This window comes from Taudactylus pleione, unplaced genomic scaffold (assembly GCF_031769625.1).
Source record: "Taudactylus pleione unplaced genomic scaffold, aTauple2 ptg000134l, whole genome shotgun sequence".
In the NCBI taxonomy this organism is placed as follows: domain Eukaryota; kingdom Metazoa; phylum Chordata; class Amphibia; order Anura; family Myobatrachidae; genus Taudactylus; species Taudactylus pleione.
In genome coordinates, this window is record NW_028284536.1 from 6395586 (window position 1) to 6417234 (window position 21649).

General features: G+C 35.2%; 12 non-coding genes across 12 annotated transcripts; all 12 read right to left on the minus strand.

The window, feature by feature from the left end:
- Positions 1–218: 218 nt before the first annotated feature.
- On the minus strand, positions 219–292 carry TRNAN-GUU (transfer RNA asparagine (anticodon GUU)). Its single transcript has one exon. It is a non-coding gene; the product is annotated as a tRNA-Asn (tRNA).
- A 2736-nt stretch (positions 293–3028) lies between these two features.
- On the minus strand, positions 3029–3102 carry TRNAN-GUU (transfer RNA asparagine (anticodon GUU)). Its single transcript has one exon. It is a non-coding gene; the product is annotated as a tRNA-Asn (tRNA).
- A 1799-nt stretch (positions 3103–4901) lies between these two features.
- On the minus strand, positions 4902–4975 carry TRNAN-GUU (transfer RNA asparagine (anticodon GUU)). The gene has a single exon. It is a non-coding gene; the product is annotated as a tRNA-Asn (tRNA).
- Positions 4976–6775: 1800 nt separating this feature from the next.
- Positions 6776–6849, minus strand: TRNAN-GUU (transfer RNA asparagine (anticodon GUU)). The gene has a single exon. It is a non-coding gene; the product is annotated as a tRNA-Asn (tRNA).
- Positions 6850–7712: 863 nt separating this feature from the next.
- Positions 7713–7786, minus strand: TRNAN-GUU (transfer RNA asparagine (anticodon GUU)). Its single transcript has one exon. It is a non-coding gene; the product is annotated as a tRNA-Asn (tRNA).
- Positions 7787–8649: 863 nt separating this feature from the next.
- Positions 8650–8723, minus strand: TRNAN-GUU (transfer RNA asparagine (anticodon GUU)). The gene has a single exon. It is a non-coding gene; the product is annotated as a tRNA-Asn (tRNA).
- Positions 8724–9586: 863 nt separating this feature from the next.
- On the minus strand, positions 9587–9660 carry TRNAN-GUU (transfer RNA asparagine (anticodon GUU)). Its single transcript has one exon. It is a non-coding gene; the product is annotated as a tRNA-Asn (tRNA).
- An 863-nt stretch (positions 9661–10523) lies between these two features.
- Positions 10524–10597, minus strand: TRNAN-GUU (transfer RNA asparagine (anticodon GUU)). Its single transcript has one exon. It is a non-coding gene; the product is annotated as a tRNA-Asn (tRNA).
- Positions 10598–11460: 863 nt separating this feature from the next.
- On the minus strand, positions 11461–11534 carry TRNAN-GUU (transfer RNA asparagine (anticodon GUU)). Its single transcript has one exon. It is a non-coding gene; the product is annotated as a tRNA-Asn (tRNA).
- Positions 11535–13334: 1800 nt separating this feature from the next.
- TRNAN-GUU (transfer RNA asparagine (anticodon GUU)) lies at positions 13335–13408 on the minus strand. The gene has a single exon. It is a non-coding gene; the product is annotated as a tRNA-Asn (tRNA).
- An 863-nt stretch (positions 13409–14271) lies between these two features.
- Positions 14272–14345, minus strand: TRNAN-GUU (transfer RNA asparagine (anticodon GUU)). The gene has a single exon. It is a non-coding gene; the product is annotated as a tRNA-Asn (tRNA).
- A 1708-nt stretch (positions 14346–16053) lies between these two features.
- On the minus strand, positions 16054–16127 carry TRNAN-GUU (transfer RNA asparagine (anticodon GUU)). Its single transcript has one exon. It is a non-coding gene; the product is annotated as a tRNA-Asn (tRNA).
- Between the last annotated feature and the right edge of the window lie 5522 nt (positions 16128–21649).

The window sequence follows — 21649 nt, forward strand, 5'->3', positions numbered from 1 at the left end:
AATGCTGCTAGGTTGCATTCTGCTGATTAGATATCACCAGGAACAACATTAACCTTCAGGTATTTTCTAATTGTTGAATAAATTGTCTTAAATCAAATTAAACTCACTTTAGAGATAATTGTTTCAGAGAAAGTCTTGAACCCTACCATAAAATAGGTAGTTAGACATGTTGACTTCTCTACCTAAAATTCCCCAAAATTTGACTAATAGAAGATTCTCGTCCCTGGGTGGGATTGAACCACCAACCTTCCGGTTAACAGCCGAACGCGCTAACCAATTGCGCCACAGAGACCCTATGTGAGACATAAACTAACAACAGCTAAGAAACATTGATCTGGAAAGTTTCCTTGCCAAAGTTTATAAAGTCTCTAATCTGGACAGTTATTTTAGGATTTTTCACTAATTAAAAGGAACACATTGCCATGTTCTTGTGATGAATCAACCCTTCTTGAGTTCTAAGCATTTCCATGAGCAGCAGAGTGGCGCAGCGGAAGCGTGCTGGGCCCATAACCCAGAGGTCGAAGGATCGAAACCATCCTCTGCTATGTGCTATTTTCATTTATCAAATCTAAAATTGGGTTTGCTATTTTGACTTTTTTGGTCTTTGCTTATAGTAGAAAATCCATTATCATCTTAACTCATTTAATTCGTATTTTGACAGAAGTGCTGTAGCAAAAAATCCACATAATGTCTTTACTTTACCCTATTCTTCTATGGTTATTGAGAAAAACAAACTACATTGACTCCAGAAGAGCAAATCAGGTGATCTAACAAGTAATTTATCAAAATCATCTTTCCAGCTTACACTTTGGTGATGCAATAAGACAATGATTTTGTAAGAAAAATCTTCACACTTCAAAAAGTTTTTCTTAATTTCTTACCTTTGTACTGATAACATAACACCTGGTTATAACATAACACAGGCTTCCACTTAAAAATGCTGCTAGGTTGCATTCTGCTGATTAGATATCACCAGGAACAACATCAACCTTCAGTTATTTTCTAAATGTTGAATAAATTGGCTTAAATCAAATTAAACTCACTTTAGAGATAATTGTTTCAGAGAAAGTCTTGAACCCTACCATAAAATAGGTAGTTTGACATGTTGACTTCTCTACCTAAAAATCCCCAAAATTTGACTAATAGAAGATTTTCCTCCCTGGGTGGGATTGAACCACCAATATTCCAATTAACAGCCGAACGTGCTAACCAATTGTGCCACAGAGACCCTATATGAGACATAAACAAACAACAGCTTAGAAACATTGATCTGGAAAGTTTCCTTACCAAAGTTTATAAAGTCTCTAATCTGGACAGTTATTTTAGGATTTTTCGCTAATTAAAAGGAACACATTGCCATGTTCTTGTGATGAATCAACCCTTCTTGAGTTCTAAGCATTTCCATGAGCAGCAGAGTGGCGCAGCGGAAGAGTGCTGGGCCCATAACCCAGAGGTCGTTGGATCGAAACCATCCTCTGCTATGTGCTATTTTCATTTATCAAATCTAAAATTGGGATTGCTATTTTGACTTTTTTGGTCTTTGCTTATAGTAGAAAATCCATTATCATCTTAACTCATTTAAATCGTATTTTGACAGAAGTGCTGTAGCAAAAAATCCACATAATGTCTTTACTTTACCCTATTACTTCTATGGTTATTGAGAAAAACAAACTACATTGACTCCAGAAGAGCAAATCAGGTGTTCAAACAAGTAATTTATCAAAATCATCTTTCCAGCTTACACTTTGGTGATGCAATAAGACAATGATTTTGTAAGAAAAATCTTCAAACTTCAAAAAGTTTTTCTTAATTCCTTACCTTTGTACTGATAAGATAACACCTGGTTATAACATAACACAGGCTTTCACTTAAAAATGCTGCTAGGTTGCATTCTGCTGATTAGATATCACCAGGAACAACATTAACCTTCAGGTATTTTCTAATTGTTGAATAAATTGGCTTAAATCAAATTAAACTCACTTTAGAGATAATTGTTTCAGAGAAAGTCTTGAACCCTACCATAAAATAGGTAGTTTGACATGTTGACTTCTCTACCTAAAAATCCCCAAAATTTGACTAATAGAATATTTTCATCCCTGGGTGGGATTGAACCACCAATATTCCAATTAACAGCCGAACGTGCTAACCAATTGTGCCACAGAGACCCTATATGAGATATAAACAAACAACAGCTTAGAAACATTGATCTGGAAAGTTTCCTTACCAAAGTTTATAAAGTCTCTAATCTGGACAGTTATTTTAGGATTTTTCATTAATTAAAAGGAACACATTGCCATGTTCTTGTGATGAATCAACCCTTCTTGAGTTCTAAGCACTTCCATGAGCAGCAGAGTGGCGCAGCGGAAGCGTGCTGGGCCCATAACCCAGAGGTCGTTGGATCGAAACCATCCTCTGCTATGTGCTATTTTCATTTATCAAATCTAAAATTGGGATTGCTATTTTGACTTTTTTGGTCTTTGCTTATAGTAGAAAATCCATTATCATCTTAACTCATTTAAATCGTATTTTGACAGAAGTGCTGTAGCAAAAAATCCACATAATGTCTTTACTTTACCCTATTACTTCTATGGTTATTGAGAAAAACAAACTACATTGACTCCAGAAGAGCAAATCAGGTGTTCAAACAAGTAATTTATCAAAATCATCTTTCCAGCTTACACTTTGGTGATGCAATAAGACAATGATTTTGTAAGAAAAATCTTCAAACTTCATAAAGTTTTTCTTAATTCCTTACCTTTGTACTGATAAGATAACACCTGGTTATAACATAACACAGGCTTTCACTTAAAAATGCTGCTAGGTTGCATTCTGCTGATTAGATATCACCAGGAACAACATTAACCTTCAGGTATTTTCTAATTGTTGAATAAATTGTCTTAAATCAAATTAAACTCACTTTAGAGATAATTGTTTCAGAGAAAGTCTTGAACCCTACCATAAAATAGGTAGTTAGACATGTTGACTTCTCTACCTAAAATTCCCCAAAATTTGACTAATAGAAGATTCTCGTCCCTGGGTGGGATTGAACCACCAACCTTCCGGTTAACAGCCAAACGCGCTAACCAATTGCGCCACAGAGACCCTATGTGAGACAAAAACTAACAACAGCTAAGAAACATTGATCTGGAAAGTTTCCTTGCCAAAGTTTATAAAGTCTCTAATCTGGACAGTTATTTTAGGATTTTTCACTAATTAAAAGGAACACATTGCCATGTTCTTGTGATGAATCAACCCTTCTTGAGTTCTAAGCATTTCCATGAGCAGCAGAGTGGCGCAGCGGAAGCGTGCTGGGCCCATAACCCAGAGGTCGAAGGATCGAAACCATCCTCTGCTATGTGCTATTTTCATTTATCAAATCTAAAATTGGGTTTGCTATTTTGACTTTTTTGGTCTTTGCTTATAGTAGAAAATCCATTATCATCTTAACTCATTTAATTCGTATTTTGACAGAAGTGCTGTAGCAAAAAATCCACATAATGTCTTTACTTTACCCTATTCTTCTATGGTTATTGAGAAAAACAAACTACATTGACTCCAGAAGAGCAAATCAGGTGATCTAACAAGTAATTTATCAAAATCATCTTTCCAGCTTACACTTTGGTGATGCAATAAGACAATGATTTTGTAAGAAAAATCTTCACACTTCAAAAAGTTTTTCTTAATTTCTTACCTTTGTACTGATAAGATAACACCTGGTTATAACATAACACAGGCTTCCACTTAAAAATGCTGCTAGGTTGCATTCTGCTGATTAGATATCACCAGGAACAACATCAACCTTCAGGTATTTTCTAAATGTTGAATAAATTGGCTTAAATCAAATTAAACTCACTTTAGAGATAATTGTTTCAGAGAAAGTCTTGAACCCTACCATAAAATAGGTAGTTTGACATGTTGACTTCTCTACCTAAAAATCCCCAAAATTTGACTAATAGAAGATTTTCCTCCCTGGGTGGGATTGAACCACCAATATTCCAATTAACAGCCGAACGTGCTAACCAATTGTGCCACAGAGACCCTATATGAGACATAAACAAACAACAGCTTAGAAACATTGATCTGGAAAGTTTCCTTACCAAAGTTTATAAAGTCTCTAATCTGGACAGTTATTTTAGGATTTTTCATTAATTAATAGGAACACATTGCCATGTTCTTGTGATGAATCAACCCTTCTTGAGTTCTAAGCACTTCCATGAGCAGCAGAGTGGCGCAGCGGAAGCGTGCTGGGCCCATAACCCAGAGGTCATTGGATCGAAACCATCCTCTGCTATGTGCTATTTTCATTTATCAAATCTAAAATTGGGATTGCTATTTTGACTTTTTTGGTCTTTGCTTATAGTAGAAAATCCATTATCATCTTAACTCATTTAAATCGTATTTTGACAGAAGTGCTGTAGCAAAAAATCCACATAATGTCTTTACTTTACCCTATTACTTCTATGGTTATTGAGAAAAACAAACTACATTGACTCCAGAAGAGCAAATCAGGTGTTCAAACAAGTAATTTATCAAAATCATCTTTCCAGCTTACACTTTGGTGATGCAATAAGACAATGATTTTGTAAGAAAAATCTTCAAACTTCATAAAGTTTTTCTTAATTCCTTACCTTTGTACTGATAAGATAACACCTGGTTATAACATAACACAGGCTTTCACTTAAAAATGCTGCTAGGTTGCATTCTGCTGATTAGATATCACCAGGAACAACATTAACCTTCAGGTATTTTCTAATTGTTGAATAAATTGGCTTAAATCAAATTAAACTCACTTTAGAGATAATTGTTTCAGAGAAAGTCTTGAACCCTACCATAAAATAGGTAGTTTGACATGTTGACTTCTCTACCTAAAATTCCCCAAAATTTGACTAATAGAAGATTCTCGTCCCTGGGTGGGATTGAACCACCAACCTTCCGGTTAACAGCCGAACGTGCTAACCAATTGCGCCACAGAGACCCTATGTGAGACATAAACTAACAACAGCTAAGAAACATTGATCTGGAAAGTTTCCTTGCCAAAGTTTATAAAGTCTCTAATCTGGACAGTTATTTTAGGATTTTTCATTAATTAAAAGGAACACATTGCCATGTTCTTGTGATGAATCAACCCTTCTTGAGTTCTAAGCACTTCCATGAGCAGCAGAGTGGCGCAGCGGAAGCGTGCTGGGCCCATAACCCAGAGGTCGTTGGATCGAAAACATCCTCTGCTATGTGCTATTTTCATTTATTAAATCTAAAATTGGGATTGCTATTTTGACTTTTTTGGTCTTTGCTTATAGTAGAAAATCCATTATCATCTTAACTCATTTAATTCGTATTTTGACAGAAGTGCTGTAGCAAAAAATCCACATAATGTCTTTACTTTACCCTATTACTTCTATGGTTATTGAGAAAAACAAACTACATTGACTCCAGAAGAGCAAATCAGGTGTTCAAACAAGTAATTTATCAAAATCATCTTTCCAGCTTACACTTTGGTGATGCATTAAGACAATGATTTTGTAAGAAAAATCTTCAAACTTCATAAAGTTTTTCTTAATTCCTTACCTTTGTACTGATAAGATAACATCTGGTTATAACATAACACAGGCTTTCACTTAAAAATGCTGCTAGGTTGCATTCTGCTGATTAGATATCACCAGGAACAACATTAACCTCCAGGTATTTTCTAATTGTTGAATAAATTGGCTTAAATCAAATTAAACTCACTTTAGAGATAATTGTTTCAGAGAAAGTCTTGAACCCTACCATAAAATAGGTAGTTTCACATGTTGACTTCTCTACCTAAAAATCCCCAAAATTTGACTAATAGAAGATTTTCGTCCCTGGGTGGAATTGAACCACCAACCTTCCGGTTAACAGCCGAACGCGTTAACCAATTGCGCCACAGAGATCCTATGTGAGACATAAACTAACAACAGCTAAGAAACATTGATCTGGAAAGTTTCCTTGCCAAAGTTTATAAAGTCTCTAATCTGGACAGTTATTTTAGGATTTTTCGCTAATTAAAAGGAACACATTGCCATGTTCTTGTGATGAATCAACCCTTCTTGAGTTCTAAGCATTTCCATGAGCAGCAGAGTGGCTCAGCGGAAGCTTGCTGGGCCCATAAACCAGAGGTAGATGGATCGAAACCATCCTCTGCTATGTGCTATTTTCATTTATCAAATCTAAAATTGGGATTGCTATTTTGACTTTTTTGGTCTTTGCTTGTAGTAGAAAATCCATTATCATCTTAACTCATTTAATTCGTATTTTGACAGAAGTGCTGTAGCAAAAAATCCACATAATGTCTTTACTTTACCCTATTACTTCTATGGTTATTGAGAAAAACAAACTACATTGACTCCAGAAGAGCAAATCAGGTGTTCAAACAAGTAATTTATCAAAATCATCTTTCCAGCTTACACTTTGGTGATGCAATAAGACAATGATTTTGTAAGAAAAATCTTCAAACTTCAAAAAGTTTTTCTTAATTCCTTACCTTTGTACTGATAAGATAACACCTGGTTATAACATAACACAGGCTTTCACTTAAAAATGCTGCTAGGTTGCATTCTGCTGATTAGATATCACCAGGAACAACATTAACCTTCAGGTATTTTCTAATTGTTGAATAAATTGGCTTAAATCAAATTAAACTCACTTTAGAGATAATTGTTTCAGAGAAAGTCTTGAACCCTACCATAAAATAGGTAGTTTGACATGTTGACTTCTCTACCTAAAATTCCCCAAAATTTGACTAATAGAAGATTCTCGTCCCTGGGTGGGATTGAACCACCAACCTTCCGGTTAACAGCCGAACGCGCTAACCAATTGCACCACAGAGACCCTATGTGAGACATAAACTAACAACAGCTAAGAAACATTGATCTGGAAAGTTTCCTTGCCAAAGTTTATAAAGTCTCTAATCTGGACAGTTATTTTAGGATTTTTCGCTAATTAAAAGGAACACATTGCCATGTTCTTGTGATGAATCAACCCTTCTTGAGTTCTAAGCACTTCCATGAGCAGCAGAGTGGCGCAGCGGAAGCGTGCTGGGCCCATAACCCAGAGGTCTTTGGATCGAAACCATCCTCTACTATGTGCTATTTTCATTTATCAAATCTAAAATTGGGATTGCTATTTTGACTTTTTTGGTCTTTGCTTATAGTAGAAAATCCATTATCATCTTAACTCATTTAAATCGTATTTTGACAGAAGTGCTGTAGCAAAAAATCCACATAATGTCTTTACTTTACCCTATTACTTCTATGGTTATTGAGAAAAACAAACTACATTGACTCCAGAAGAGCAAATCAGGTGTTCTAACAAGTAATTTATCAAAATCATCTTTCCAGCTTACACTTTGGTGATGCAAAAAGACAATGATTTTGTAAGAAAAATCTTCAAACTTCAAAAAGTTTTTCTTAATTCCTTACCTTTGTACTGATAAGATAACACCTGGTTATAACATAACACAGGCTTTCACTTAAAAATGCTGCTAGGTTGCATTCTGCTGATTAGATATCACCAGGAACAACATTAACCTTCAGGTATTTTCTAATTGTTGAATAAATTGGCTTAAATCAAATTAAACTGACTTTAGAGATAATTGTTTCAGAGAAAGTCTTGAACCCTACCATAAAATAGGTAGTTAGACATGTTGACTTCTCTACCTAAAATTCACCAAAATTTGACTAATAGAAGATTCTCGTCCCTGGGTGGGATTGAACCACCAACCTTCCGGTTAACAGCCGAACGCACTAACCAATTGCGCCACAGAGACCCTATGTGAGACATAAACTAACAACAGCTAAGAAACATTGATCTGGAAAGTTTCCTTGCCAAAGTTTATAAAGTCTCTAATCTGGACAGTTATTTTAGAATTTTTCGCTAATTAAAAGGAACACATTGCCATGTTCTTGTGATGAATCAACCCTTCTTGAGTTCTAAGCACTTCCATGAGCAGCAGAGTGGCGCAGCGGAAGCGTGCTGGGCCCATAACCCTGAGGTCGATGGATCGAAACCATCCTCTGCTATGTGCTATTTTCATTTATCAAATCTAAAAATGGGATTGCTATTTTGACTTTTTTGGTCTTTGCTCATAGTAGAAAATCCATTATCATCTTAACTCATTTAATTCGTATTTTGACAGAAGTGCTGTAGCAAAAAATCCACATAATGTCTTTACTTTACCCTATTACTTCTATGGTTATTGAGAAAAACAAACTACATTGACTCCAGAAGAGCAAATCAGGTGTTCTAACAAGTAATTTATCAAAATCATCTTTCCAGCTTACACTTTGGTGATGCAAAAAGACAATGATTTTGTAAGAAAAATCTTCAAACTTCAAAAAGTTTTTCTTAATTCCTTACCTTTGTACTGATAAGATAACACCTGGTTATAACATAACACAGGATTTCACTTAAAAATGCTGCTAGGTTGCATTCTGCTGATTAGATATCACCAGGAACAACATTAACCTTCAGGTATTTTCTAATTGTTGAATAAATTGGCTTAAATCAAATTAAACTCACTTTAGAGATAATTGTTTCAGAGAAAGTCTTGAACCCTACCATAAAATAGGTAGTTAGACATGTTGACTTCTCTACCTAATATTCCCCAAAATTTGACTAATAGAAGATTCTCGTCCCTGGGTGGGATTGAACCACCAACCTTCCGGTTAACAGCCGAACGCGCTAACCAATTGCGCCACAGAGACCCTATGTGAGACATAAACTAACAACAGCTAAGAAACATTGATCTGGAAAGTTTCCTTGCCAAAGTTTATAAAGTCTCTAATCTGGACAGTTATTTTAGGATTTTTCGCTAATTAAAAGGAACACATTGCCATGTTCTTGTGATGAATCAACCCTTCTTGAGTTCTAAGCATTTCCATGAGCAGCAGAGTGGCACAGCGGAAGCGTGCTGGGCCCATAACTCAGAGGTCGTTGGATCGAAACCATCCTCTGCTATGTGCTATTTTCATTTATCAAATCTAAAATTGGGATTGCTATTTTGACTTTTTTGGTCTTTGCTTATAGTAGAAAATATATTATCATCTTAACTCATTTAAATCGTATTTTGACAGAAGTGCTGTAGCAAAAAATCCACATAATGTCTTTACTTTACCCTATTACTTCTATGGTTATTGAGAAAAACAAACTACATTGACTCCAGAAGAGCAAATCAGGTGTTCTATCAAGTAATTTATCAAAATCAGCTTTCCAGCTTACACTTTGGTGATGCAAAAAGACAATGATTTTGTAAGAAAAATCTTCAAACTTCAAAAAGTTTTTCTTAATTCCTTACCTTTGTACTGATAAGATAACACCTGATTATAACATAACACAGGCTTTCACTTAAAAATGCTGCTAGGTTGCATTCTGCTGATTAGATATCACCAGGAACAACATTAACCTTCAGGTATTTTCTAATTGTTGAATAAATTGGCTTAAATCAAATTAAACTCACTTTAGAGATAATTGTTTCAGAGAAAGTCTTGAACCCTACCATAAAATAGGTAGTTAGACATGTTGACTTCTCTACCTAAATTTCCCCAAAATTTGACTAATAGAAGATTCTCGTCCCTGGGTGGGATTGAACCACCAACCTTCCGGTTAACAGCCAAACGCGCTAACCAATTGCGCCACAGAGACCCTATGTGAGACATAAACTAACAACAGCTAAGAAACATTGATCTGGAAAGTTTCCTTGCCAAAGTTTATAAAGTCTCTAATCTGGACAGTTATTTTAGGATTTTTCGCTAATTAAAAGGAACACATTGCCATGTTCTTGTGATGAATCAACCCTTCTTGAGTTCTAAGCATTTCCATGAGCAGCAGAGTGGCACAGCGGAAGCGTGCTGGGCCCATAACTCAGAGGTCGTTGGATCGAAACCATCCTCTGCTATGTGCTATTTTCATTTATCAAATCTAAAATTGGGATTGCTATTTTGACTTTTTTGGTCTTTGCTTATAGTAGAAAATATATTATCATCTTAACTCATTTAAATCGTATTTTGACAGAAGTGCTGTAGCAAAAAATCCACATAATGTCTTTACTTTACCCTATTACTTCTATGGTTATTGAGAAAAACAAACTACATTGACTCCAGAAGAGCAAATCAGGTGTTCTATCAAGTAATTTATCAAAATCAGCTTTCCAGCTTACACTTTGGTGATGCAAAAAGACAATGATTTTGTAAGAAAAATCTTCAAACTTCAAAAAGTTTTTCTTAATTCCTTACCTTTGTACTGATAAGATAACACCTGATTATAACATAACACAGGCTTTCACTTAAAAATGCTGCTAGGTTGCATTCTGCTGATTAGATATCACCAGGAACAACATTAACCTTCAGGTATTTTCTAATTGTTGAATAAATTGGCTTAAATCAAATTAAACTCACTTTAGAGATAATTGTTTCAGAGAAAGTCTTGAACCCTACCATAAAATAGGTAGTTAGACATGTTGACTTCTCTACCTAAATTTCCCCAAAATTTGACTAATAGAAGATTCTCGTCCCTGGGTGGGATTGAACCACCAACCTTCCGGTTAACAGCCAAACGCGCTAACCAATTGCGCCACAGAGACCCTATGTGAGACATAAACTAACAACAGCTAAGAAACATTGATCTGGAAAGTTTCCTTGCCAAAGTTTATAAAGTCTCTAATCTGGACAGTTATTTTAGGATTTTTCGCTAATTAAAAGGAACACATTGCCATGTTCTTGTGATGAATCAACCCTTCTTGAGTTCTAAGCATTTCCATGAGCAGCAGAGTGGCACAGCGGAAGCGTGCTGGGCCCATAACTCAGAGGTCGTTGGATCGAAACCATCCTCTGCTATGTGCTATTTTCATTTATCAAATCTAAAATTGGGATTGCTATTTTGACTTTTTTGGTCTTTGCTTATAGTAGAAAATCTATTATCATCTTAACTCATTTAAATCGTATTTTGACAGAAGTGCTGTAGCAAAAAATCCACATAATGTCTTTACTTTACCCTATTACTTCTATGGTTATTGAGAAAAACAAACTACATTGACTCCAGAAGAGCAAATCAGGTGTTCTATCAAGTAATTTATCAAAATCAGCTTTCCAGCTTACACTTTGGTGATGCAAAAAGACAATGATTTTGTAAGAAAAATCTTCAAACTTCAAAAAGTTTTTCTTAATTCCTTACCTTTGTACTGATAAGATAACACCTGATTATAACATAACACAGGCTTTCACTTAAAAATGCTGCTAGGTTGCATTCTGCTGATTAGATATCACCAGGAACAACATTAACCTTCAGGTATTTTCTAATTGTTGAATAAATTGGCTTAAATCAAATTAAACTCACTTTAGAGATAATTGTTTCAGAGAAAGTCTTGAACCCTACCATAAAATAGGTAGTTAGACATGTTGACTTCTCTACCTAAAATTCCCCAAAATTTGACTAATAGAAGATTCTCGTCCCTGGGTGGGATTGAACCACCAACCTTCCGGTTAACAGCCGAACGCGCTAACCAATTGCGCCACAGAGACCCTATGTGAGACATAAACTAACAACAGCTAAGAAACATTGATCTGGAAAGTTTCCTTGCCAAAGTTTATAAAGTCTCTAATCTTGACAGTTATTTTAGAATTTTTCGCTAATTAAAAGGAACACATTGCCATGTTCTTGTGATGAATCAACACTTCTTGAGTTCTAAGCACTTCCATGAACAGCAGAGTGGCGCAGCGGAAGCGTGCTGGGCCCATAACCCTGAGGTCGATGGATCGAAACCATCCTCTGCTATGTGCTATTTTCATTTATCAAATCTAAAATTGGGATTGCTATTTTGACTTTTTTGGTCTTTGCTTATAGTAGAAAATCCATTATCATCTTAACTCATTTAATTCGTATTTTGACAGAAGTGCTGTAGCAAAAAATCCACATAATGTCTTTACTTTACCCTATTACTTCTATGGTTATTGAGAAAAACAAACTACATTGACTCCAGAAGAGCAAATCAGGTGTTCTAACAAGTAATTTATCAAAATCATCTTTCCAGCTTACACTTTGGTGATGCAAAAAGACAATGATTTTGTAAGAAAAATCTTCAAACTTCAAAAAGTTTTTCTTAATTCCTTACCTTTGTACTGATAAGATAACACCTGGTTATAACATAACACAGGATTTCACTTAAAAATGCTGCTAGGTTGCATTCTGCTGATTAGATATCACCAGGAACAACATTAACCTTCAGTTATTTTCTAATTGTTGAATAAATTGGCTTAAATCAAATTAAACTCACTGTAGAGATAATTGTTTCAGAGAAAGTCTTGAACCCTTCCTTAAAATAGGTAGTTTGACATGTTGACTTCTCTACCTAAAAATCCCCAAAACTTGATTAATAGAATATTCTCATCCCTGGGTGGGATTGAACCACCAACATTCCAGATAACAGCCGAATGCGCTAACCAATTGCGCCACAGAAACCCTATATGAGACATAAACAAACAACAGCTAAGAAACATTGATCTGGAAAGTTTCCTTACCAAAGTTTATAAAGTCTCTAATCTGGACAGTTATTTTAGGATTTTTCGCTAATTAAAAGGAACACATTGCCATGTTCTTGTGATGAATCAACCCTTCTTGAGTTCTAAGCACTTCCATGAGCAGCAGAGTGGTGCAGCGGAAGAGTGCTGGGCCCATAACCCAGAGGTCGTTGGATCGAAACCATCCTCTGCTATGTGCTATTTTCATTTATCAAATCTAAAATTGGGATTGCTATTTTGACTTTTTTGGTCTTTGCTTGTAGTAGAAAATCCATTATCATCTTAACTCATTTAATTCGTATTTTGACAGAAGTGCTGTAGCAAAAAATTAACATAATGTCTTTACTTTACCCTATTACTTCTATGGTTATTGAGAAAAACAAACTACATTGACTCCAGAAGAGCAAATCAGGTGTTCTAACAAGTAATTTATCAAAATCATCTTTCCAGCTTACACTTTGGTGATGCAATAAGACAATGATTTTGTAAGAAAAATCTTCAAACTTCAAAAAGTTTTTCTTAATTCCTTACCTTTGTACTGATAAGATAACACCTGGTTATAACATAACACAGGCTTTCACTTAAAAATGCTGCTAGGTTGCATTCTGCTGATTAGATATCACCAGGAACAACATTAACCTTCAGGTATTTTCTAATTGTTGAATAAATTGGCTTAAATCAAATGAAACTCACTTTAGAGATAATTGTTTCAGAGAAAGTCTTGAACCCTACCATAAAATAGGTAGTTAGACATGTTGACTTCTCTACCTAAAATTCCCCAAAATTTGACTAATAGAAGATTCTCGTCCCTGGGTGGGATTGAACCACCAACCTTCCGGTTAACAGCCGAACGCGCTAACCAATTGCGCCACAGAGACCCTATGTGAGACATAAACTAACAACAGCTAAGAAACATTGATCTGGAAAGTTTCCTTGCCAAAGTTTATAAAGTCTCTAATCTGGACAGTTATTTTAGGATTTTTCGCTAATTAAAAGGAACACATTGCCATGTTCTTGTGATGAATCAACCCTTCTTGAGTTCTAAGCATTTCCATGAGCAGCAGAGTGGCGCAGCGGAAGCTTGCTGGGCCCATAACCCAGAGGTAGATGGATCGAAACCATCATCTGCTATGTGCTATTTTCATTTATCAAATCTAAAATTGGGATTGCTATTTTGACTTTTTTGGTCTTTGCTTGTAGTAGAAAATCCATTATCATCTTAACTCATTTAATTCGTATTTTGACAGAAGTGCTGTAGCAAAAAATCCCCATAATGTCTTTACTTTACCCTATTACTTCTATGGTTATTGAGAAAAACAAACTACATTGACTCCAGAAGAGCAAATCAGGTGTTCAAACAAGTAATTTATCAAAATCATCTTTCCAGCTTACACTTTGGTGATGCAATAAGACAATGATTTTGTAAGAAAAATCTTCAAACTTCAAAAATTTTTTCTTAATTCCTTACCTTTGTACTGATAAGATAACACCTGGTTATAACATAACACAGGCTTTCACTTAAAAATGCTGCTAGGTTGCATTCTGCTGATTAGATATCACCAGGAACAACATTAACCTTCAGGTATTTTCTAATTGTTGAATAAATTGGCTTAAATCAAATTAAACTCACTTTAGAGATAATTGTTTCAGAGAAAGTCTTGAACCCTACCATAAAATAGGTAGTTAGACATGTTGACTTCTCTACCTAAAATTCCCCAAAATTTGACTAATAGAAGATTCTCGTCCCTGGGTGGGATTGAACCACCAACCTTCCGGTTAACAGCCGAACGCGCTAACCAATTGCGCCACAGAGACCCTATGTGAGACATAAACTAACAACAGCTAAGAAACATTGATCTGGAAAGTTTCCTTGCCAAAGTTTATAAAGTCTCTAATCTGGACAGTTATTTTAGGATTTTTCGCTAATTAAAAGGAACACATTGCCATGTTCTTGTGATGAATCAACCCTTCTTGAGTTCTAAGCATTTCCATGAGCAGCAGAGTGGCGCAGCGGAAGCTTGCTGGGCCCATAACCCAGAGGTAGATGGATCGAAACCATCCTCTGCTATGTGCTATTTTCATTTATCAAATCTAAAATTGGGATTGCTATTTTGACTTTTTTGGTCTTTGCTTGTAGTAGAAAATCCATTATCATCTTAACTCATTTAATTCGTATTTTGACAGAAGTGCTGTAGCAAAAAATCCACATAATGTCTTTACTTTACCCTATTACTTCTATGGTTATTGAGAAAAACAAACTACATTGACTCCAGAAGAGCAAATCAGGTGTTCAAACAAGTAATTTATCAAAATCATCTTTCCAGCTTACACTTTGGTGATGCAATAAGACAATGATTTTGTAAGAAAAATCTTCAAACTTCAAAAAGTTTTTCTTAATTCCTTACCTTTGTACTGATAAGATAACACCTGGTTATAACATAACACAGGCTTTCACTTAAAAATGCTGCTAGGTTGCATTCTGCTGATTAGATATCACCAGGAACAACATTAACCTTCAGGTATTTTCTAATTGTTGAATAAATTGGCTTAAATCAAATTAAACTCACTTTAGAGATAATTGTTTCAGAGAAAGTCTTGAACCCTTCCATAAAATAGGTAGTTTGACATGTTGACTTCTCTACCTAAAATTCCCCAAAATTTGACTAATAGAAGATTCTCATCCCTGGGTGGGATTGAACCACCAACCTACCGGTAAACAGCCGAACGCGCTAACCAATTGTGCCACAGAGACCCTATGTGAGACATAAACTAACAACAGCTAAGAAACATTGATCTGGAAAGTTTCCTTGCCAAAGTTTATAAAGTCTCTAATCTGGACAGTTATTTTAGGATTTTTCGCTAATTAAAAGGAACACATTGCCATGTTCTTGTGATCGAAACCATCCTCTGCTATGTGCTATTTTCATTTATCAAATCTAAAATTGGGATTGCTATTTTGACTTTTTTGGTCATTGCTTATAGTAGAAAATCCATTATCATCTTAACTCATTTTAATCGTATTTTGACAGAAGTGCTGTAGCAAAAAATCCACATAATGTCTTTAATTTACCCTATTACTTCTATGGTTATTGAGAAAAACAAACTACATTGACTCCAGAAGAGCAAATCAGGTGATCTATCAAGTAATTTATCAAAATCATCTTTCCAGCTTACACTTTGGTGATGCAATAAGACAATGATTTTGTAAGAAAAATCTTCACACTTCAAAAAGTTTTTCTTAATTCCTTACCTTTGTACTGATAAGATAACACCTGGTTTTAACATAACACAGGCTTCCACTTAAAAATGCTGCTAGGTTGCATTCTGCTGATTAGATATCACCAGGAACAACATTAACCTTCAGGTATTTTCTAAATGTTGAATAAATTGGCTTAAATCAAATTAAACTCACTTTAGAGATAATTGTTTCAGAGAAAGTCTTGAACCCTAACATAAAATAGGTAGTTTGACATGTTGACTTCTCTACCTAAAATTCCCCAAAATTTGACTAATAGATGATTCTCGTCCCTGGGTGGGATTGAACCACCAACCTTCCGGTTAACAGCCGAACACGCTAACCAATTGCGCCACAGAGACCCTATATGAGACATAAACAAACAACTGCTAAAAAAGATTTATCTGGAAAGTTTCCTTGCCAAAGTTTATAAAGTCTCTAATCTGGACAGTTATTTTAGGATTTTTCGTTAATTAAAAGGAACACATTGCCATGTTCATGTGATGAATCAACCCTTCTTGAGTTCTCAGCACTTCCATGAGCAGCAGAGTGGCGCAGCAGAAGCTTGCTGGGCCCATAACCCAGAGGTCGATGGATCGAAACCATCCTCTGCTATGTGCTATTTTGATTTATCAAATCTAAAATTGGGATTGCTATTTTGACTTTTTTGGTCTTTGCTTATAGTAGAAAATCCATTATCATCTTAACTCATTTTAATCATATTTTGACAGAAGTGCTGTAGCAAAAAATCCACTTAATGTCTTTACTTTACCCTATTACTTCTATGGTTATTGAGAAAAACAAAGTACATTGACTCCAGAAGAGCAAATCAGGTGTTCTAACAAGTAATTTATCAAAATCATCTTTCCAGCTTACACTTTGGTGATGCAATAAGACAATGATTTTGTAAGAAAAATCTTCAAACTTCAAAAAGTTTTTCTTAATTCCTTACCTTTGTACTGATAAGATAAGACCTGGTTTTAACATAACACAGGCTTTCACTTAAAAATGCTGCTAGGTTGCATTCTGCTGATTAGATATCATCAGGAACAACATTAACCTTCAGGTATTTTCTAAATGTTGAATAAATTGCCTTAAATCAAATTAAACTCACTTTAGAGATAATTGTTTCAGAGAAAGTCTTGAACCCTACCATAAAATAGGTAGTTTGACATGTTGACTTCTCTACCTAAAATTCCCCAAAATTTGACTAATAGAAGATTCTCGTCCCTGGGTGGGATTGAACCACCAACCTTCCGGTTAACAGCCGAACACGCTAACCAATTTCGCCACAGAGACCCTATGTGATACATAAACAAACAACAGCTAAGAAAGATTGATCTGGAAAGTTTCCTTGCCAAAGTTTATAAAGTCTCTAATCTGGACAGTTATTTTAGGATTTTTCGTTAATTAAAAGGAACACATTGCCATGTTCTTGAGATGAATCAACCCTTCTTGAGTTCTAAGCATTTCCATGAGCAGCAGAGTGGCGCAGCAGAAGCATGCTGGGCCCATAACCCAGAGGTCGATTGATCGAAACCATCCTCTGCTATGTGCTATTTTCATTTATCAAATCTAAAATTGGGATTGCTATTTTGACTTTTTTGGTCTTTGCTTATAGTAGAAAATCCATTATCATCTTAACTCATTTAATTCGTATTTTGACAGAAGTGCTGTAGCAAAAAATCCACATAATGTCTTTACTTTACCCTATTACTTCTATGGTTATTGAGAAAAACAAACTACATTGACTCCAGAAGAGCAAATCAGGTGATCTAACAAGTAATTTATCAAAATCATCTTTCCAGCTTACACTTTGGTGATGCAATAAGACAATGATTTTGTAAGAAAAATCTTCACACTTCAAAAAGTTTTTCTTAATTCCTTACCTTTGTACTGATAAGATAACACCTGGTTTTAACATAACACAGGCTTCCACTTAAAAATGCTGCTAGGTTGCATTCTGCTGATTAGATATCACCAGGAACAACATTAACCTTCAGGTATTTTCTAAATGTTGAATAAATTGGCTTAAATCAAATTAAACTCACTTTAGAGATAATTGTTTCAGAGAAAGTCTTGAACCCTTCCTTAAAATAGGTAGTTTGACATGTTAAATTCTCTACCTAAAAATCCCCAAAACTTGATTAATAGAATATTCTCGTCCCTGGGTGGGATTGAACCACCAACATTCCAGTTAACAGCTGAACGCGCTAACCAATTGCGCCACAGAAACCCTATATGAGACATAAACAAACAACAGCTAAGAAACATTGATCTGGAAAGTTTCCTTGCCAAAGTTTATAAAGTCTCTAATCTGGACAGTTATTTTAGGATTTTTCGTTAATTAAAAAGAACATATTGCCATGTTCTTGTGATGAATCAACCCTTCTTGAGTTCTAAGCACTTCCATGAGCAGCAGAGTGGCGCAGCGGAAGTGTGCTGGGCCCATAACCCAGAGGTCGTTGGATCGAAACCATCCTTTGCTATGTGCTATTTTGATTTATCAAATCTAAAATTGGGATTGCTATTTTGACTTTTTTGGTCTTTGCTTATAGTAGAAAACCCATTATCATCTTAACTCATTTTAATCGTATTTTTACAGAAGTGCTGTAGCAAAAAATCCACATAATGTCTTTAATTTACCCTATTACTTCTATGGTTATTGAGAAAAACAAACTACATTGACTCCAGAAGAGCAAATCAGGTGATCTAACAAGTAATTTATCAAAATCATCTTTCCAGCTTACACTTTGGTGATGCAATAAGACAATGATTTTGTAAGAAAAATCTTCACACTTCAAAAAGTTTTTCTTAATTCCTTACCTTTGTACTGATAAGATAACACCTGGTTATAACATAACAAAGGCTTTAACTTAAAAATGCTGCTAGGTTGCATTCTGCTGATTAGATATCACCAGGAACAACATTAACCTTCAGGTATTTTCTAAATGTTGAATAAATTGGCTTAAATCAAACTAAACTCACTTTAGAGATAATTGTTTCAGAGAAAGTCTTGAACCCTTCCTTAGAATAGGTAGTTTGACATGTTGACTTCTCTACCTAAAAATCCCCAAAACTTGATTAATAGAATATTCTCGTCCCTGGGTGGGATTGAACCACCAACATTCCAGTTAACAGCCGAACGCGCTAACCAATTGCGCCACAGAAACCCTATATGAGACATAAACAAACAACAGCTAAGAAACATTGATCTCGAAAGTTTCCTTGCCAAAGTTTATAAAGTCTCTAATCTGGACAGTTATTTTAGGATTTTTCGTTAATTAAAAGGAACACATTGCCATGTTCTTGTGATGAATCAACCCTTCTTGAGTTCTAAGCACTTCCATGAGCAGCAGAGTGGCGCAGCGGAAGCGTGCTGGGCCCATAACCCAGCAGTCGATGGATCGAAACCATCCTCTGCTATGTGCTATTTTCATTTATCAAATCTAAAATTGGGATTGCTATTTTGACTTTTTTGGTCTTTGCTTATAGTAGAAAATCCATTATCATCTTAACTCATTTTAATCGTATTTTGACAGAAGTGCTGTAGCAAAAAATCCACATAATGTCTTTAATTTACCCTATTACTTCTATGGTTATTGAGAAAAACAAACTACATTGACTCCAGAAGAGCAAATCAGGTGATCTAACAAGTAATTTATCAAAATCATCTTTCCAGCTTACACTTTGGTGATGCAATAAGACAATGATTTTGTAAGAAAAATCTTCACACTTCAAAAAGTTTTTCTTAATTCCTTACCTTTGTACTGATAAGATAACACCTGGTTATAACATAACAAAGGCTTTCACTTAAAAATGCTGCTAGGTTGCATTCTGCTGATTAGATATCACCAGGAACAACATTAACCTTCAGGTATTTTCTAAATGTTGAATAAATTGGCTTAAATCAAATTAAACTCACTTTAGAGATAATTGTTTCAGAGAAAGTCTTGAACCCTTCCTTAGAATAGGTAGTTTGACATGTTGACTTCTCTACCTAAAAATCCCCAAAACTTGATTAATAGAATATTCTCGTCCCTGGGTGGGATTGAACCACCAACATTCCAGTTAACAGCCGAACGCGCTAACCAATTGCGCCACAGAAACCCTATATGAGACATAAACAAACAACAGCTAAGAAACATTGATCTCGAAAGTTTCCTTGCCAAAGTTTATAAAGTCTCTAATCTGGACAGTTATTTTAGGATTTTTCGTTAATTAAAAGGAACACATTGCCATGTTCTTGTGATGAATCAACCCTTCTTGAGTTCTAAGCACTTCCATGAGCAGCAGAGTGGCGCAGCTGAAGCGTGCTGGGCCCATAACCCAGCAGTCGATGGATCGAAACCATCCTCTGCTATGTGCTATTTTCATTTATCAAATCTAAAATTGGGATTGCTATTTTGACTTTTTTGGTCTTTGCTTATAGTAGAAAATCCATTATCATCTTAACTCATTTTAATCGTATTTTGACAGAAGTGCTGTAGCAAAAAATCCACATAATGTCTTTAATTTACCCTATTACTTCTATGGTTATTGAGAAAAACAAACTACATTGACTCCAGAAGAGCAAATCAGGTGATCTAACAAGTAATTTATCAAAATCATCTTTCCAGCTTACACTTTGGTGATGCAATAAGACAATGATTTTGTAAGAAAAATCTTCACACTTCAAAAAGTTTTTCTTAATTCCTTACCTTTGTACTGATAAGATAACACCTGGTTATAACATAACAAAGGCTTTCACTTAAAAATGCTGCTAGGTTGCATTCTGCTGATTAGATATCACCAGGAACAACATTAACCTTCAGGTATTTTCTAAATGTTGAATAAATTGGCTTAAATCAAATTAAACTCACTTTAGAGATAATTGTTTCAGAGAAAGTCTTGAACCCTTCCTTAAAATAGGTAGTTTGACATGTTGACTTCTCTACTTAAAAATCCCCAAAACTTGATTAATAGAATATTCTCGTCCCTGGGTGGGATTGAACCACCAACATTCCAGTTAACAGCCAAACGCGCTAACCAATTGCACCACAGAAACCCTATATGAGACATAAACAAACAACAGCTGAGAAACTTTGTTCTGGAAAGTTTCCTTGCCAAAGTTTATAAAGTCTCTAATCTGGACAGTTATTTTAGGATTTTTCGTTAACTGAAAGGAACACATTGCCATGTTCTTGTGATGAATCAACCCTTCTTGAGTTCTAAGCACTTCCATGAGCAGCAGAGTGGTGCAGTGGAAGCGTGCTGGGCCCATAACCCAGAGGTCGATGGATCGAAACCATCCTCTGCTATGTGCTATTTTCATTTATCAAATCTAAAATTGGGATTGCTATTTTGACTTTTTTGGTCTTTGCTTATAGTAGAAAATCCATTATCATCTTAACTCATTTAAATCGTATTTTGACAGAAGTGCTGTAGCAAAAAATCCACATAATGTCTTTACTTTACCCTATTACTTCTATGGTTATTGAGAAAAACAAACTACATTGACTCCAGAAGAGCAAATCAGGTGTTCTATCAAGTAATTTATCAAAATCAGCTTTCCAGCTTACACTTTGGTGATGCAAAAAGACAATGATTTTGTAAGAAAAATCTTCAAACTTCAAAAAGTTTTTCTTAATTCCTTACCTTTGTACTGATAAGATAACAACTGGTTATAACATAACATAGGCTTTCACTTAAAAATGCATAGGCTTTCACTTAAAAATGCTGCTAGGTTGCATTCTGCTGATTAGATATCACCAGGAACAACATTAACCTTCAGGTATTTTCTAATTGTTGAATAAATTGGCTTAAATCAAATTAAACTCACTTTAGAGATAATTGTTTCAGAGAAAGTCTTGAACCCTACCATAAAATAGGTAGTTAGACATGT